The sequence below is a fragment of the Amblyomma americanum genome, chromosome 7 (assembly GCF_052857255.1).
Source record: "Amblyomma americanum isolate KBUSLIRL-KWMA chromosome 7, ASM5285725v1, whole genome shotgun sequence".
NCBI lineage: Eukaryota > Metazoa > Arthropoda > Arachnida > Ixodida > Ixodidae > Amblyomma > Amblyomma americanum.
In genome coordinates, this window is record NC_135503.1 from 178,367,996 (window position 1) to 178,386,406 (window position 18,411).

The window sequence follows — 18,411 nt, forward strand, 5'->3', positions numbered from 1 at the left end:
CTTTGCCGCTGCGTCATTTTGATGTAAACATGGGTGGGGCAGACCTGATGGGAGGATGAGGGGGAGAGGGCTCCACTCATTTTTGCAGAACATTCGTTGCGGTCGTTCTCGTGTGATCTGATGACAGTGCCGGCACGCAGAGGCTGCCATCTGGGTCTGCACAGCTCAAGCTGCCACTTGAGCTCGTGGAACAGTACAGTTGAAGTTGGACTAGTTGGGGAACATTCAATGCAGAAAAAGCAGTGCTTGTAAACAGAGACGGGAGGATAACACACACGGACTAAATGTCACAGAATATTTGCACTGCACCTAATGAAGAAAGAAAACAGACGAGCAGGAGAAAGTACCCAAATTAATGCGCCGTTATAGTTCACGTAGCATCCACATCCTTGTAGCCTACTACGGATGGCTGGCTGCCATATTCGCTACTAAGCCAACTCAGTGGCACTGTGTTTATGGTGCTCGGCAGTCGCATTTCGATGGAGATGAAATGAGAAAACACCCGTAAACTACTTTGCGATGTCAGTGCTCTTAAAGAACCCTAGGTGGTCAGAATTATCCGGAGCCCTCCACTGTGGTATGTCCCTCATTGTCTGAGTCGCTTTGGGACTTTAAACCCCATAAAACAAGCCAAACATTTGCCACTACTTTTGTGTGATCATATATGCTTCTATCAGCTCACGAGTAAAACTTTTCCTTATGGTAATGCAAAATTCTAGTCTTAGCTCGAAGTGTGCGGCATCCCATTTTTACACACTCTTCAGATCAATGTTAGCAGAAAGTTAACTGCATGAAAACAGGAGCTTGTTTAAAACCACGCAAGCCCAGGGCACCTGTACCATGTCTCATGGTTAATGTGGCAGGGTTATGGCTCAGTAAAAAGCAGCAGCATTGCTTAGTAAAGGCTTCATTTGGACTCAACCAGCTGGCCAAGGAGGTGCAGCTCCAGCAGGAGACCATCGACAAGCGGAGCGCTGCGGACTCTTGCTGTCACCACAGCGAAACAGCGAAAGTTCTTGAAGAAGAAAACCTGTAACGCAGGCCACACCGAAGCATTTATGCTGATACAGAGCTCAAGGACAGCGTTTCCTTATCCATTCTTCACTCAGCAAGCACACGTGGCGACACTCGGAGGGGCACAGAAAGATTCTCAACAGTACCTTCTCATTTTCTAACGTAGCACAGGTATAATTCGGCCATCGGCACATTCACGCCGAGCAGCGCCCGACGTCCTCCTGCTAACGTTCACTCGGAATCCTATGATCGCAAACAACCGAAACGCGCAGATGCCATTTCTTTCTCATTGCGGCCCAAGTTGGTTGTGTAGTTCTGCAGACCGCAGGCATGAAAGCATGAAATGCCGCCTAAAATCGTCATCAGGCATGTCAAGGGATCCTCATGTACGTTTGGCTGCCGATACTGATCACTGAACAGTGCACACATCAAGAAGGCAAACAGAAGAACCACCTTGTTTACATTGAAATGAATGCCATGAAGCGAACGCCAACATCTCGGTTCTACGGACAACCGGCTCACCAGTTAACTTTCACTTGATTGACAGCTCATGTGATGTGCACAAAAGCCGGGGTCCCGCCTCTGTGAGATGTCGTCACGCCAGCGGTAACGACACGCGGCCAGTTGTGTTCGGTAGCTGTTTGTCAGTCGAACCGGTCCCAAAGTGAATAGTCTTGTGGTTTCGGCCTCTGCAGGAAAGGCCTCCTAGAATTGCGCACGTTGGGACATTCTTGCTTCCTACTTCTTTGTGTAGTGTGCCTTCTCCGATTTGTTTATTTTTACTAGGGGTGTGGCATTATGTACCCGCATATAATACGAGGTATAATTTAGGGATAGTAAAAATGTTATCCGCGTAGAATGCAAATAAGTCGTGAAAGCTGAACGTCCTCATGTTATTTGCATATGCTGGTGCTCCGGATACGACGCATGTAACGTGGGTGCCAATATCTGGCAGATACAGATCGGGCGCCGCGCTCGTGCCTACTTATGTCCTGCACTGCGAGCATGCGCAGAGACGAGCTTCGGCATACGCATGGGCACGCACACTGCAGAAGTGTCCATAGTCTGTTTGTCGCTGGGTGTACTGTCTTCCGGAGAGCCCTTGTCTGAGATATCTTTCCACAGTAAACACTACTTCGGTACCGCCGAGCACGTTTGGCATCTCGCATTCCTTGAAGTTACAATCGGTGAGTTCTTCAAGAATGTTAGCCCAAGCATCCATCATCCAACTGCACAGCGTGGCTCTCCCTATCTCATCCAGACCATGTAGCAGTGCTTGATGCGGTAATGAAGCTATTACTTCCCTTTTAAAAGCAGCCAAGGACTCCTTTTGCGGTCTCGATACCATGAAAGGTGTGATCATGCTGGGCGTCGTGAGGTCAGGCCAGTCCAGTGACCTGGGGTTGAAATCAAAACTACCGACATATGCCACTGCTAGATAGCGCCTCCTCTTTGCAACTCTTCAACGAGATATGGAAATTGGAAAAAATACTGGAGTCTTGGGACAAAAGCAGTTATTGTGCCATTCCTGAAACCTGGAAGGCCACCAACCTCTCCTGGTAGCTACAGGCCCAAAGTACTCATGAGTTGCCTCGCCATATGTTTCGAAACCCACATGAAAATTATTTCTGTTTCCAGCTGAATTATAGAACCTGGAAATTCTTCCAGCTGGAAGAATTTCCAGATTCTATAATCCAATGGAGTGCGTATTGCAACCGCGCATGTGGCATGAGTGTGGATGACTTCGTAGAAATGCTCCGTTTTTATCTTGCTTCGACCATAGTTAATTTTGAGGGACAGAATTTCATTCAGAAGCATGATGTTTGCATCGGTTCATGTATTGCCCTATTGTAAAGCGACATCTTTTTATCATATTGTGACAAGCGAATCGCTCCAAGCCTTGACACAGCCCACTCGGCTAAGATTTTTGGACATTTAGACGGTTAGGCAATTTTCTTGAATGGGGTATCTCGAGAAGGGGCCATTACAGTAGTGAACAGAATTCTTAAAATCTTCAGTGAGTGTGCCTTTGGGTTGAGCTCTTCACCTATAAGTTGCCGTCGCAGGGATGCTTGCAGTTTTTGGACATACGTATCGTTACTGGTACTAGTGGAACTCAGGTGTGCTGGAGGTACCAGCCTCGCTCAAAAAAAAGGTATTCTAAACCACCAGTCAGCTCATTCAAAGCTTATATAAAGGAGAATAGCAAAAAACTGCCTGCGTGCCGCTCTTGATAAGCCTTGCCCACATGAAATGCAGCATAGCGTCCAATTTCGGTTACAGCGACTGACTAGTGCGTGTTTCCCTTGTGAGATGGTCACTTCGGTGATAGAAGCCCTTGCCAAGGAAGCTCGATGCCCACCGAAGCACTGCCCAAGTGAAGAACCGCAACGCTGGAGACCCGTGGCTGTGCCGTACTTCCACCAAATTTCCTATCGCCTCAAAAAAAGTCGCCATGAAATGCGAGGTCCCAGTGGTCTTCACGGCACTCGAGAAGCTTTCTGCCTGTGGTCATGTGCAATACGGTGCAGGGAAACGGAAAAAAGAACGAGTGCCACACTAAGCTCGTAGACAGGTTTGTTCCCTGCAAAAATACCCCTCACATCGGGGAATTGTTACATAGAGCAAACTGGACGTTGCTTGAATGTTAGACTTCAGGAGCACCGTGCAGTCGTTGAATCATTGGCGGGGGGTGGTGAACTGACGAAACAATGTCGCCATTGCCGTAACTGCACGCCCAGGTTCCGCGACACAATTTTCTTGAAAAAATTACCGGCCCAGCTTAGCGGGGAAATTTTTGAAGCCTACTGCATAAAAAAAAGAAAATGACCATTGCATAAGCGCCACTTATAAGGAATTCAACTATCTAGATGCTGACATGTGCCACGCGCACCCGCGTGCCTGTGTCAAGTGATGGCATCTGCTGTCTATCAGGTGCAATTACGAATCTTGTATAAATGTGGTTTTCCTTGTAGTAAACCTCAGTTGAAGTTCCGCGTTTTGTACTGTGCTTCCTTCTCTTTGTCCCCTCGTCGTTGTGTGCGGTTGTAATATGCACTCCATTGTTAACCACCAACTAGCCCGCCTTTGCCTGTTACATGCCTATAATCCAGCTGGATCAAACTGGAAACATTTCCATCTGGAAGAATTTCCGGTTCCATAATCCAACTGGAAATAGAAATATCCTAGCTGTAACTAATTCCATCTAAAAGCATTTCCAGTTCCATAGTTCAGCTGAAAATAAGAATTTTCCAGCTGGAAAGTAACACAGAGGAAGCACTTCTCAGCTGGAAATAATATGCTTTCCAGTTGAAGGAATGTCCTTTTAAGCTGGAAGTTCCATGCCAGAAGCAATACCTACAAAACCCGGAAGGCTCTAGCTGTGACTTGGTTAATTTCAGGTCTTTCTGGCTTTCACCGACAGCTTTCATGCAGATAATTATTTCAGAGTACAATGAGACCTAATGGCAAATTGCTTTTCTCTTGCTATGGAATGTGCTTTGCCAAAAACGTATGTCGTCTACAGATGCACTAAGCACTCATTCATTGCCAACAGAGCCACATTGTCGGTGAACAGCACTTGACGACAAAAAAACTAGAAGGAAGCGCACGCAGCAGTAAAGCACCGGCCATATTTAATGTTTACTTCAGTGCTGCTTGTGATCGGCTTTGGCTAGTTTTGGCTAAATCAGATTAATGCAAATAAACACGGTGGAGCAAAATCAGTCATTCGCCTTTTTTTGAGGCTCACTTTTTTTTTTTGTTGCACAGATTCACCTTTTGGAATAAATCAAAGAGAAGGTACAGAGTGGTTTCACTAATGAATGCTAGCAAGGCTCGGTGCTGAGGCCCATGTGGTAGCTTGTCACTGTGTAGATGCTTAAGCATGGGACAAATTCCCCAAAAATGGCTGAGTATTGCCTCTGTGGTGGGAGCGGTGCAAAAAAGCCAGGAAATTCTAAGCGCAGGAGTGAGCACAGCGCCCACTCCATTTCTCGGCGCGACCTCCTCACAGCGAGTTAGACCACCTGGGTTACGTCGTTACATTCATGCGGTGGAATTAACGCACGCGTGAAGTGCCGCAAAGATTTTGTTTTTTGGAAAAGGGCTGTGTCTCCATCTGAACTGATTTCCAGCTGGCAAAGCCATTTTCATTTGTATGTGTTGTTGGGTTTTGTGATTCTCTGATGAAGCGAAAAATTCCACATGGAAAATTTCCAGCTGGAATTTCTGGTTTTCTACCTGGATATGAAACCTCCATTTTATCCTTGAATCCCGTGAACTTCTTGGCATCCACAAATGTGGATTTAAAAAAGGATGTTCAACAATTGATCATCGTCCGCCTTGAAAACATGGTTCAAGAAGTGCTCATACGCAAACAACGTCTTGGATATAGAGAAGGCTTGTTGGAAGTTTGGGATTCACTTGGAGGTTCGAGATTCTCCGCGACCTAGCAAATCTAGGTATCCGCGGAAATATGCAGAACTGCTTGAAAGATTTCCTGTCTAACCGTTCATTTCATGTACGCCTGGGTTCAGCACTTCCAAAAAATTCGCTGAGGAGAATGGGCCACCACGGGGGCGTTTTTTTCCGTATTTACTCGAATCTAGGCCGACCCCGATTCTAAGCCGACCCCCTAAAGTCGGAAGCGAACAAAAAATAATATTACCTCTAATGTAGGCTGAACAAAAAAAGCGAGGACAGCGTTCGCAAAATGCAAACAGCATTTATTGATTCTGAACATGCAGAGCTCATTTAACGTCGTCGTCGCTGTGTTCCGTGTCACTGTCACCTTCAAACAGTGCATTATCTTCGGTACCGTCAAGCGCATTAGATATGCTGCACTTTTTAAGGGGGGACACTGGTCGTAAAGCTATTTTTGTTGTTTTTTGACCAATCTTAATAAAAATGCAGAGACTTGTTCAAATTTTTATGCTGATTTCAAATATGCATTTATTTTAAGTGTAGGCCAATTAGTTTTCAAGATAATTAACAATTAAAGCCTATTGTTTGAGGCCCAAATAGCAAAATAATGATTTCATCAAAAATTAATTTTAAGGCATGGTTAGATAGCCAGAATAGTGAATTATGAAATGTTGAGAACAGATTTTTGATGTCAATTATTACTCATTTTACAACCTTCTGAATTTCAGTATAAAAAATCTGTGTACCAAGTAATGGTAAATTAACAAAAATAATTTTTTTAAGGTAAAGTGAAAAAATCTGCTCCCAACATTTCACACAGCATACATTAGGCTTTCCATTGCAACCGAAATTTCAGCTCTATGTGACTTGGTTGCTGAGATATCAAGGCCTCAAGACTGCTAGTAGTCAACCATATGCATTTTGAGAAAAGCCCCAAAAACAAGCAGGGGACAGTTTAATAAATATTTACAAGTGCAGTAATATATTTACAATAGGAAATGGCTAGTAGCCACCAGGAATGTAGTCCTTTTGCTTGCCAGTAGTATCCAGGTGCCGCTTCTTGAGCACTCCCTGAATATTTTCCGCAATGGAATGCTTTCGAGCGCACTTTTGCTCTCGGCGCTCATCCTTCTCTCGCATTCTTTTTGCGCTCATAGCATTCGTACTGAGGCCCAGTTCCTGTAATATTGCTGCAGAAGTTCTTTTGCTGCCTGCGTTGAACCGCATCACTGCCTCAGCCACGGCAGCCTCAACAGTAAACAATGATGCGTGGCGCTCTTTGGGTGCCAAGGCCCATATCAAAGAGTGTAGGCTTTCATTACTGTTTTGGGTTTTACCCCCTATGGCACCGCTCTAAGAGCTTCCTATCCGACAGTCGCTCATAGACAGGGAGCAATGCTTTAGCAACATGGGGTGGAATGTTGTACCGATGCGAACCCGACCGCGGCGGCTGCGTTTTTATGGAGGAAAAACGCTAAGGCGCCCGTGTGCTGTGCGATTCAGTGCACATTAAAGATCCCCAGGTGGTCGAAAATATTCCGGAGCCCTCCACTACGGCACCTCGAATTCTTCCTTTCTTCTTTCAATCCCCCCATTATCCCTTCCCTTATGGCGCGGTTCAAGTGTCCAGTGATATATGAGACAGATACTGCGCCATTTCCTTTCCCCAAAAACCAATTATATATGCTTTGGAGCAGATTCGCCTCGGGCTGCTGCCGCATTTTGCTGGCACCAAGAGTCCAGTCCCGATGGGCAGAAGCTGTGTTTTGATGCCTCATCAGTAGAGGTAATGTGGTGGTAGGTGGCCATCACAGCCTTCTGCGTAGCCTCTACATCCCCATTATGGGATTTTAAAATGGCATTTTTCTGGGCCAGTTGGTATGAATCCATGATTTGAGCCAGCATGAACTTTGGGACACAAACGAAGAGAGACACGTGGAACACGGAACACACTGCTGACTAACGACTTTAATGAAAAGGCGCGGAATGCGCGGAAATATATACAGTGGTAAAGATGGAGAGAAGGCAAAGCGCATGGCGGAAGAAGGCCGCACCAAAAGCAAATGTAACAACAATGCTTAAAACAGATGACGAAACAGCCGTTACCGGGAAAGCGAAATCACTGAGCCCACCACAATCTTAGGCCGCGTTGCAAAACTGTGGGCACGTGATGGGAACCAAGGCATGATCGAGAATCAGTTCTAAGAGTAGTCACAGGATAAGATCTAGGCCACAACAAAGACAGTGAAGGAGCAAAAGCCGCATCATAAAAACAAAACACGAAACAACTGAAAGAATATATGAATGAAAAACCCGCAAGAATTCACGCCAAAACAAAGTTAGAAGTTTAACATGAAGATGGACATGAGGCTGCGAAATCATGAAAGCTCCTTCACCTACAGGTGAGACGAGAGTTGAAAAAAACCAAAAAAAAGCCACCACTAACACGTCTAAAACAGAGCTAAAAGCCTGAAGTTGAATTTAAACCAAAATGCCAACCGTGACACGACTAAAACAGGGCTAGAAACCTAAAACATGATGTGGGAGATAAAAAAACAAAAAGCACAAAAAACGGTGCCGTATAGGACGGGCGTACAATTTGGCCGGTTCATGGGACATGGCAAACATCATGGAGGAGCGTTTTTTCTTTGGTTGAAAGTGCAATTGACGGGGTGCTTACGCAGTCCTTCCCTTTCTTGTGGATGGCTACAGCTTCGATGATTTCCCTGGCCAGCCTATCTTTTTTTCTTCCAAGGATCGAGGTGTTGTCGAGGTTGGCCGTGCATGGGTGCTTAGGCTGGCGGCAATGAAGAGCCAGGAAACCTGATGTGGCAGTTGCTCCTAATGAATTTGCGTGTTCTCTAGCTCTTACATTGACGCACCTGCCTGTCTGTCCAATATAACATTTACCGCATACGACAGGGAAATGATAAATTACACCTTCGTCGCAATCTGCTTATCTTGTCCGGTGGTTTACTGCGCACCTCATCCTTCGCTCTTCGTTGTTAACTTGGCGGCACATCTTGTATGCTTTGTTGGGTGCAGAGCAAACCACCTTGACAGCATGTTTTGCAGCGATCTTTTTGAGGTTGTGAGTAAAGCCGTGACCGTAGGGTGCAACAACGATGTTCTTGCTGGTCCACGTTTCTTCCCCCGTGGTTGCAGATTCCTTGCGAGGCAAGCGGCGAAGCAGCGCCTCGCTTACCGTGATCAGTGGGTAACCAGCTGCCCTTAATCTAGTGATCTGCTTCGAAAAGCTGGGGCCCGTTTGGTGCGGGCATGATTTTTCAAGCGCTGACCTCAGTGCCCCTTTTGCAATTGCCCTCTTGACGGTCTGAGAATGAGCTGACTCATGGGGAAGGAAACCTTTGTTGCTGCAAGGTTCATAGCGCCAGCACGCATGTCCTTCTTCGAGCAGAAGCCGGAGATCCAAAAACCTAATTTGGTTCCCCTCGGGGAGTTCATGGGTGAAAGTGAATTCGGGCATGCTTTCTTGAAATAACGTTAGCATTCGTCCTACAAAGTTGCACTCGGCGGCTTCATGAGCACTTATTGAGCAAGAGATTAGAAAGTCGTCCACGTACCGAAAGATTGTGGTCCCCGGATAGCCGCGTACGATGCTGTCGATTTTCCTATCACAAGATGCAAGGTATAGTTCGGAAAGGTATGGTGCCACCTTCGATCCAATGCAGATACCGCTCTTCTGTACGTAGTGTTTTTGATTGTGGGCTACAACTGTCGAATCAAGGTACACCGTCAACAGTTCAAGGGACACTTTCCTTGAACTGTTGACGGTGTACGGTGTGTCTGCCCATTGAACGCTTGATCAGCCACCGGTTTCCCTAGCTAGGTGCCTAGGGAATATCCACTGTATTTAAGCCGCAATTTAGCTGGTTTCACGGCACTTCATCTCTGACTTTTGGTCTCCATGCTTCTGTTGTAAATATGTAAATAAACCTTCAAGTTTACCAACCCTCCTGAAGGCTTCCCTCCGTCGTCTGCAGAGTTCATCGTCATGCGGTGAAGACCTCGGTCCCGATACCCAAGCATATCAGGGCGTCTCTTGAGGTTATCGACCAGCGACTTCTTCCTTTTATTGCCGAATTTATGCCTTGAGTGCACCTTGCGCGCTGAACCAGGCATCGCTGCGCGTTTCTCGCTCTGCACGGTCCGGCGCAAAGAGTCACGTCTCCCCGTGGCTCGGGCGCGTCAAGCAGACGCTGCCAGCCAGCTCCACCAATCGGATGACGACCTGCTGTCACGTGCTCCACGGCAGCCAATAGGATTTTGAATACTACCTTTTCTTTTTTGCTATTCTCTCGGCAACCAATGGGCGAACGGAAGCCGTAGTGGCGGGAAATTGAAGGCGAAAGGCGGCTTTTTCAAATGAGACCAAGATGGCTGCGGTGCCGCGCATGAAACGGGAGCTACGCTTTGCGAAATACTGCTGTTTCGGCGCCGATTTCAGCTCAAATTCGGGCGACATGGATTATATAGATTGGTATTGTGAGTAAAATACTGACATTAGAGGCGAGAAATTTAACAGAGAGGTAGATAAATGGCTGCTGATCTCGAAAATAACATTTTCTAAAAACTGATTTTTTTCGTGATTTTTCGGCCCGAAAGACCAGTGTCCCCCCTTAAAGGCGCGTAGGATCAAAGTACCTGGGATGTCGTCCCACGCTGCAGCTACCCAGCCCGTCAGCTGCGGTAACAATGCACGTTTGATGCGGCCCGTTGCCGTTAGCATGTGGTCTTCGTCAGTCAACCAGTCTGAGTAATATTTCCGTAGACAATCCTTGAAAGGTTTGTTGATGCAGACATCAGCTGGCTGCAACTGGCCCGGTATGACAGCAACGTCAGTGTTCGCTTGGGCGAGCGCAGCCTTCACATTGTCGTTCAAGTGCCCACGGTTAGAGCCGATGACAAGGAGCGAGTTCTTTGTCAAAAAGGCTCCTGGACGCCTTCGCCACACAGTCTTAACCCACTCTTCCACTATCGCACCCGTCATCCGCGCGTTCTCATTTCCAGCACAATGACATTTCTTGGGAAAGTTTCTCGAGCAGGCAGTGTCTTCCTTTTAAATACAGTAGCCGACGGGTAATTCGGACTGCAATAATTCGGACTTGTAGCCACGCGTTCTCATTTGCCAGCACAATGACATTTCTTGGGAAAGTTTCTCGAGCAGGCAGTGTCTTCCTTTTAAGTACAGTAGCCGACGTGTAATTCGGACTCCAATAATTTGGACTTGTAGGATATTTCGGACCTCGATGAGGCGCCGTCAGTCACCCCATAGAAGCACATACATATTCGCGACGGATATTTCGGACATCAAAAGTCCGAAAGTTCGATTTTTCGGGCTAATTTCAGTCGCCTGCAGGCCAATACCTTCCATCTTATCGGCTTCTCGCCGGCGCTAAAGGCGCCATCTTGTATTGAGGTGGATTTACGCTGCAGTTGGATTGGCTTGACATAATTTAGGTACATCATTGTTGCCTGTAGAAGTCCCTGCGATCTCTGACACTTCGAGGTGGCAGCCGGATTGTCATCGCCGTCAACTTGTTCTTGTCGCCGACGTTGTCGCCGGCAGTTATTGCTTGTCCCATACGTTGAAAAATGGTTGTTGTGGGAAGGAAATTGTGCAGGAGCAGGAAGGAAGAAAGAGGTGCCGTAATGGAGGGCTCCGGAATAATTTCGACCACCTGGGGATCTTTAACATCGCACAGCACACGGGCGCCTTAGCGTTTCGCCTCCATCGAAACGTGGCCACCGCGATCGGGATCCAACCCGGGTACTCCGGATCAGTAGCTGAGCGCCCTAACCACTTGAGCCACCGCGGCGGGTTTCATAAGTTTGCCATTCGTCGTTTCATCACTTGGGTTCCTCCGACCCCGTCGACTGAGTGGCGCTCATTCTTCACGAAGTTATGTTTTGTGATTGCGTCCGGCGATTCCGCCGCTTTGAACAAAAAGTGCCTTATCTTTGTGTGTGTTTGATGAGCGGCGCGGTGCACACTCGGGTTGTGGACAACATGGCCCCGCCGGGTCCGTCAAAGAGGCGTGGGAAGTATTCCAACTAAATGCGGTGACCTTGCTGTCTAGCGTGTACAGTGAAAGCACAACTTTGGCGCAAATACAGGCGCAAATCGTCGCGAGCAAGAGAAGTTTGTCGCGAGGTAAAATCAGTGACATTTCTAGGCCGATTTCATCTCAATAAAGTTTTTTTTTGTACTTCACAGATTTTTCGGACTGTTCGATTATTCGGACCATTTTCCAGGTCCCTTCGAGTCCAAAAAATCGGTCAGTGACTGTATCATATAAGGAGGGAGTTTATGTCCATCAGCTGTGCAGCACAGCATCACAGTTGCGCGCTGCTTCTCGTAGCCCACAGAGCGCACCTTCACCTCCTTGGCACCCTTTTCATTCACGGTGTACGCCACGGGGATATCAAAATACTCAGCAGTCTGGTCGGCGTTGCCGATTTGCCTAAGGTTGTAGCCTGCCGCTTCTCACACTGTAGCACGTAGCGCTGAAAAGCTATCAGCTTTTCTTTGAAATCACTTGGCAGCTTCTGGGTAATCCGCCTTTTTCATTTTCCTGTGCTGCCACCTCGCATACAACGCTGGAAGCTCACTGGTAGGGTACTGCGCGCCCAACCCGGCCGGATTGAGTGCCGCTGCGGAGCACGTTTTGTTGGAATATGTCAACGATGGCGTGTCCTGGATGGCGTGTCCTGGGCAGCACCTGGTACCTGGATGATTTCTAGGGTTGACTGATGGCTTGGTGCGAAGTCCGAAGCAGGCTGTAGTGCCCACCGAGAAGCAAATTCTTCAGTATCTCCGATCATCCGGCATGCGATGCGAACACCAGCTAGCAAGAGCCGCCGCTTCAGAGATGAATGCTACATTCGGAACATAATGTTCAATGAAATATCCCCGATCAGTGAGGTTGGCGTTTTCCGCTGTTTATGCCTGCCATTCATGAAAGGTGGATACTACATCGTGCACGCCGTAGTACAGAAAACGACTGGGGACAACAGTTTTCACAAGCAATCGTTGTGCTCAAGCGCTGCAGAATAGCTACACGAGCGATAAAAGCACAAGCGTACTCGCAACAAAGCAGCTCTGCTAGCATTTCACTGTATTTTCCCACAACACACCGCTGCATAGGTTAAACAAGCATGCGAGTCCATAAAGACGAGCGCGAGAGGCGCTCATTAATCCATTCCGGCGATACCAAGCAGAGCTCTTCATCATGGATATGATTCGAACACACGCATAACGCACCTTCTTCTTCTTCTGCCTCTTAATACATGGCACATACCCACACGGGGGGATCGGCCAGGGTGTAGTGGCATAAAGAAGGAAATTTCCATAGGAGATTATGACAAAATTTTAGCACCATGCGTGAATGCTCTCGTAGCTTCTTTTTCGTTGCCCACTCCATCGAGCGTTGAAAGCGGCTCACAGCACTTGCCCATTTGGCCTTATCGCTTGAGAAAGCAAAAAGCGTCGGAACGAAGTCTAGGTGCCGCGGTGACATTCGAGGCCTTCCTGCCCATGAATAAAACACTTCGTGATAGACTGCACACGCATTTAAACACAGTACCTCGTCCGTACCTGTCACAAAGTTATTCCCGCACAGTCTTGACGGTGCCCAAGGGCGGCCCGATCGTCGAGCCGGTGAACTGCTTTTATCCACGCTTCGCGTCGAAGGCTGTCCCGGGAAGCGCTCGGAGAGCGAAAAAATCCGTGTTTACTTCCCTTTACATATTGGGCATTGCTGCCGTATGCAACACATTTCGTAGGTATCGCCAAATGCATCGCGCTGAACGCCCGCCGGCTGCAGCAACGCACCTCGCGTAGAAAGCCGGTTTGTTTACACTTCCACGACCGGTCTCAAGTGGAGCGAGTGACCCTTCCAATATGTTTCGCGACACCGCCGCCAGGGGATGGGCGCATGCGCAGTCGCGTCGTGAAAAAGGCGGATTGAAGTGAGACGTCGGAAGCTGAAGCCGAAGCGCTTCATGAATTTTTGAAGCCAGCCCCGGCTGGCTTTGAAATCCTTTGGCGTTAGACCTCGCTCCCTCGAAAGTTCCCTAGCTTTCGCTTGGAGCACTTCTGTTGTCACTGGAAGGGCAGCTGCTCTCTGCGTCCAAACAAAGTCGGCCAAAACTGTCTCCACTTTGGGGTGATGGCCTTTCTTTGGTACGCTAAATGCCATCCTCGTTGCGGCGCACGCAAAAAGCTGCTGTCGTTGTCCCCTCCAACGACGGACGTTTTTATCGTCGACGCCGAAGTCCCGCCTGGCTTGAAGGTTCGATGATGCTTCTGCGGCTATCACAACTTTTCGCTTGAAAGTGGCACTGTGGTGGCATCTCCTGCTTGGTGCCATCGTGGTAACACCACGCCGCACACCGATACGGCCAACACGACACAAGTCAAAATGGCGACCTGCTTGTGTACGGTTGGCTACTGCTACGGCTAGTAGCGGCTGCGATACTGACTTTTCTAGATGGCGCTAGCTATGCACCATATTTAGCAGTTTCAATGAAAAACTGGCGGGTTTTTTAAAATCCTCGAATATAAGCCGACCTTAGAGTTGGAATATGATTATTTGAAAAAAAAAAAACTATCGGCCTAGATTCGAAAAAATACGGTAAGTACTGCACTTTTCGTCGTCAAATTGAATTGCGTAGCTAAAATAATTCCAAAGTCATTGATGTATTCAGTCTATGTCGATAACCTTCAAGTTGCGTGCACATCCTCCAGCTTATCAAACTGCAAGAAACAGATACAACTAATATTAAGGGGAGAGACTGGTCTTAATACGAAAATTTTTATTTTTACAGATATTGTAATGAAATTAAGTATGCACATGTATTTCTTCCTCCTGTTTTCAGAAATGTAATTAGTTTCAGCTCTCAGTTAGTTTTCTACTTATGGAAAAAGCCTAATTAGGTAATTTCTTATGGGTCATTAAGACACTTTCCCTCAACATTTTTTGGTTCCGATTAAAATGTAGCAGTAGCCAAAGACCTGCCATGCGGAGCTATGCTATCTATATTGTTATTAAGGTACATCATCATATAAAAATGTTCAATTATGTCGATGCATCACAATTCTGGAATATAATTAGCTGGTATTATTGTTCACAAAAGTTGATATGTTCAACTTAGCCACATAAAAATAGCATAGCTCCACAGTTCAGTTCTTTCTGAATTCAACGGTGTAAAATTTATTAAAATTGCACCACAAAAACATAATGAAAAGTTCCGTAAGGCTAGTGACGGCAAAAAACATGAAGCTGAGAAAATCGCATTTAAAGTTTTGACGCTGACTACAGAATATTTTGGGAAGAATCTTCAACAACGGATTTTATTTAGATGTTTCCTATCTGTTTCCCTACAAAGCAAAGCAAAAAGTGTCTTATTCCATCCAAGGAAACATTAATAAAAAAAAATGTTGAAGTGTAAGCGTGATGAAGTTGTAAAAAGATTTCTGATGAAGTTGTCGGTACATTTTTTTAGAGACAATGGAGGGCAGGGCTAGGGTGTCAAGCTCTAAAGACAATATTTTGAATCCTGAAATCTTTTTTGAGAGACATAGCGGTCTGGAGCCAAGGAGATCCGAGCCCCCACCATGGCAAGCAGTTGGGTGGTACTGAAAAGGACCGTTGGGTGCGACGCTCGACACGTCTCCTACTCTGTCGTTGAAAAGAACCGCCTGGATGTTAGGCAGCACGCTGCCCTGTGCTGCTGGAGAACGTCTTCATAGCAGTCCAGGACTGTAATCTTCAGTTGCTCCCGTTTTGTGCCGCCTTGTCAGTCTCTCTTTCATATTAATGCTCTTTAGCTGAGCACCATTCGCCTTGCGCAAACGCAGGGCGTCTTTTTCTAGGCTTCGGCGAACAAGGCAGTCACCAGCAGCGTAGACCAGACTTGCAGTGATGGATTCATTAGTTGCCCTCCTTCCTTGGTTGTAGATGGCAACAACCTCAGCAGCAGCCCGCTTCGCACTTTCCAAAGAAGCATTCCCAGTCTTTGAAGCTTGCGTCCAAATGAGAGTGTGTAGGCTCTCACTCGCATTCTGAGTCTTTCCTTCACTGCATCGTGCCAACAGGTTCTCATCGCTGAGCCTTGCGAACACTGGCTCCATAGCAGCCCCAACACAAGCCGGGAGGGCACTCTTGTGTGGAGGTGGATGTTCACCATTGGCCAAGGCTCTGTTGAACTACCAAGAGTCAGCACCCTCAGGGCACTTGGAGTGGTTCGGGACATCATCTGTAGAAGTCATGTGCAGGAGTGTAGCTTCCACTGCCTTCTTCATGCCTGTAACGTCATTACTGTTTCTCCTCAAGGCATAGCCATAGTAGTTGGTGATCTTCTTGATCTTTTCCTGCATCAGCTTGCCTCTTCCGCCAAGAGATTCACCTTGAGCCTTCTTTCTATCAACCAGGTTCCGCAGAGCAGTCCCCATTCGCTTATGAACGTGGCTGATGCAATCCTTGTCAATCTTTATGGATCCGCACACTTTTGCTTCTGATAAAGCATGAAAAGTGCGGCTGTCTCTATCAGAGAGGACGATCGTATAGCGCAGACCATACTTGGCCAGAGACCTCATGAACATGGTCAGTGCAGCCTCCACTTCCATGCGGCCAGAGTTACAAACGATGTTTTGCTGGCACTCGTAGGTGGCGACCCAGTCATTGTAGCCTTCATCTTGTGGCTGTGGTCCCAAGGCACATCCGAGACAAAACTTCGAGTAAACAGTGTGGTCGGTCACAAGACCAGTGTACAGCTCACAATGCAGCCTACACTGATGTGAGAGCTACCACTTCGGGTCATCCACAAACCATCAAAAATAACGTCAGTGTTCCCAGCTGGATTCAAGAAGTCTCTATAGACATCCTTGATGACTGCCACACTGGCAGCTTCGCTTGCGGTCGCTGTGCTCTCGCAGGCTTTCACAAAAGTTTTCAGGTGTCCCTGAAAGGTCTTGTGGTGCAGACCTCGGTGTAACAGGTTCATACAGGTGCAAAAGTCTGCAAGTGCAGTCACGCCTTTGCCTATCGTCTGTATTCCCTTCATGGCCCTCATGTTGACCTCGAAGGGAGTTATGTTGGCAGTTCCACTTACTCACAGGGAAGAAAATTGCTTCCTCTTGAAGTTGCAGCTGCCGCAGACGAGCTGGAGCTTTATAGCTAAGCCTTACTCCTTGTCTGTCGCCTTGCTCAAAGTCAGACTTCCTGCGCCGCAGGTTCCGCACTTCGCTTGCGCAAAAAAGTTGTTTAAAGCTTTCATGTCCACAATCACGAACTCGGTACCAGCATCATCGGTCTGGCACTCCGCGCTGACGCCAAGAAGTTCAAACTTGCGCTGGGACGCTGACTTTTCCGACAGAGCGTACTTCGTGTGCACCGATCGCTCAACAAGCTGCGCCTGCTCCGCCCCAGAGTAGTATACGGCGTCAACACGAACCGTACCATGATCTGGGATGCAATTCGTGCTGGAACTCGGTCCCGCAGTGTTGTCAGCGAGCAGAGTGGTTGACGTTCCCGGCAGATCCAGTGAGTCTGGCACTGGCTCTAACGAAGGTCCCGACGACGCGCTTGTGGCCGACGCCTTCGGCTTTTTGTTCCATGCCCGTTTCTTACGGCTTCCAAAAGCTCGTTGCATGCACGATTTAAGTCGACTGTCTCTCGTCATCTTGATCGCATAGAAAAACTGCCGGCACAAAGCAGAAGCACGACGCGTCGAGAAAAAAACGAGCGCAAAAGCAGACGCGCATGAAGCGGCAGCGACGCTGGTGAACGCAAAAGAGAAAGAAAAAATGACGTGCCGGTCACGCCAGCCAATGGCAGGCGCGGAGAGGTGCGCCGTGTGTGAGCCAGTCAGCAAACCGGAAACAGTCTTCGGAAAACCGGCCAGGGCAGTCGTTTTGCTAGAGCGACGCCATTTTGAGATATTGCGAATTGTGCACAAAGAAAACAGATGGCGGTGATCGGCCGGCTGCACCATCCGTGGCGCGCGCGGGAAGTTCGAACAAATTTTGCCTTTTTGGGGGCATTTTGTGGCTGCCGTGGTATATTGAAAGCATATTTTATCGCATTTCTTGACCAAATTTATCGTTAGTAATTTGAGAATGCTCGAAGGGTCAAACGTGTTCCGCAAGTGAGTTTTGCTCAAAATCGATTTTCTGACCATTTTTGACTGTTCTTAGACCCGCGTCTCCCCTTAGACAGGCTGCGATTTAGGCAGACAGAAATAGGTTTAAGTTCTGCCCTCAAGAAACAGTAGCGGTTCTTTTCACACTCAAAAGAGGCTTGCTGACCGACCCTAGCCTACACCTAAATGAAACCTTCCTTCCTATAGACAAGAACATAACTTTTTAAGCACAACATTCGCCAGAAAACCCACATTCCTACTGCACATCAATGTCCCAAAAACGAAAGCCTCGCAGTCTTTGAGCATACTCAGTGTTCTCACGGGAGCACTGGGGGTCTGATAGAAGATGCCTTGTGCACATTTGCCGCTCTTTGGTCCTTAAGGGGGGACACGAGTCTTTGCGGCCGAAAAATTGCGAAAAAATCAGTTTTTCAATTTTGGATTATTCGTGACTGTGAGGTCATTCTCTATATGTTGGTGAAGTTTCAAAGCGGAGAAACCCATAGTTTTTCAGAAAAAGCCAAATAACGGGAGTATTCTGACCGAAAGTCTCGCGAAAGAACCTCAAAAATGCTCATTTTGCGCCGCACACCATTTTCAAATGACGCGCTGGAAAGCCGCCATCTTGGTCTCGTTTGAAAGAGCGTCTCTTCCTCTTTCTCTCCATCGGAGCTGCACACGCAGCGTTGCTTTGTTAGCCATGAAAAGAAGAAAAAGGAAAGACGGAATCTCGCTGTGCCATTGGTTATTGCCCGTCACGTGTCAAAACCGGCGCAGCTCATTGGCCCGCGCCATTTTTTTAGGGTC

The 18,411-nt window shown here is 47.5% G+C and overlaps 1 protein-coding gene across 1 annotated transcript in view; it reads left to right on the forward strand.

Annotated features, from left to right (window-relative positions):
- Positions 1 to 18,411, forward strand: part of Clic (chloride intracellular channel protein 5) — an 80,256-nt gene that overhangs the window by 22,684 nt on the left and 39,161 nt on the right. The window lies entirely within an intron of this gene.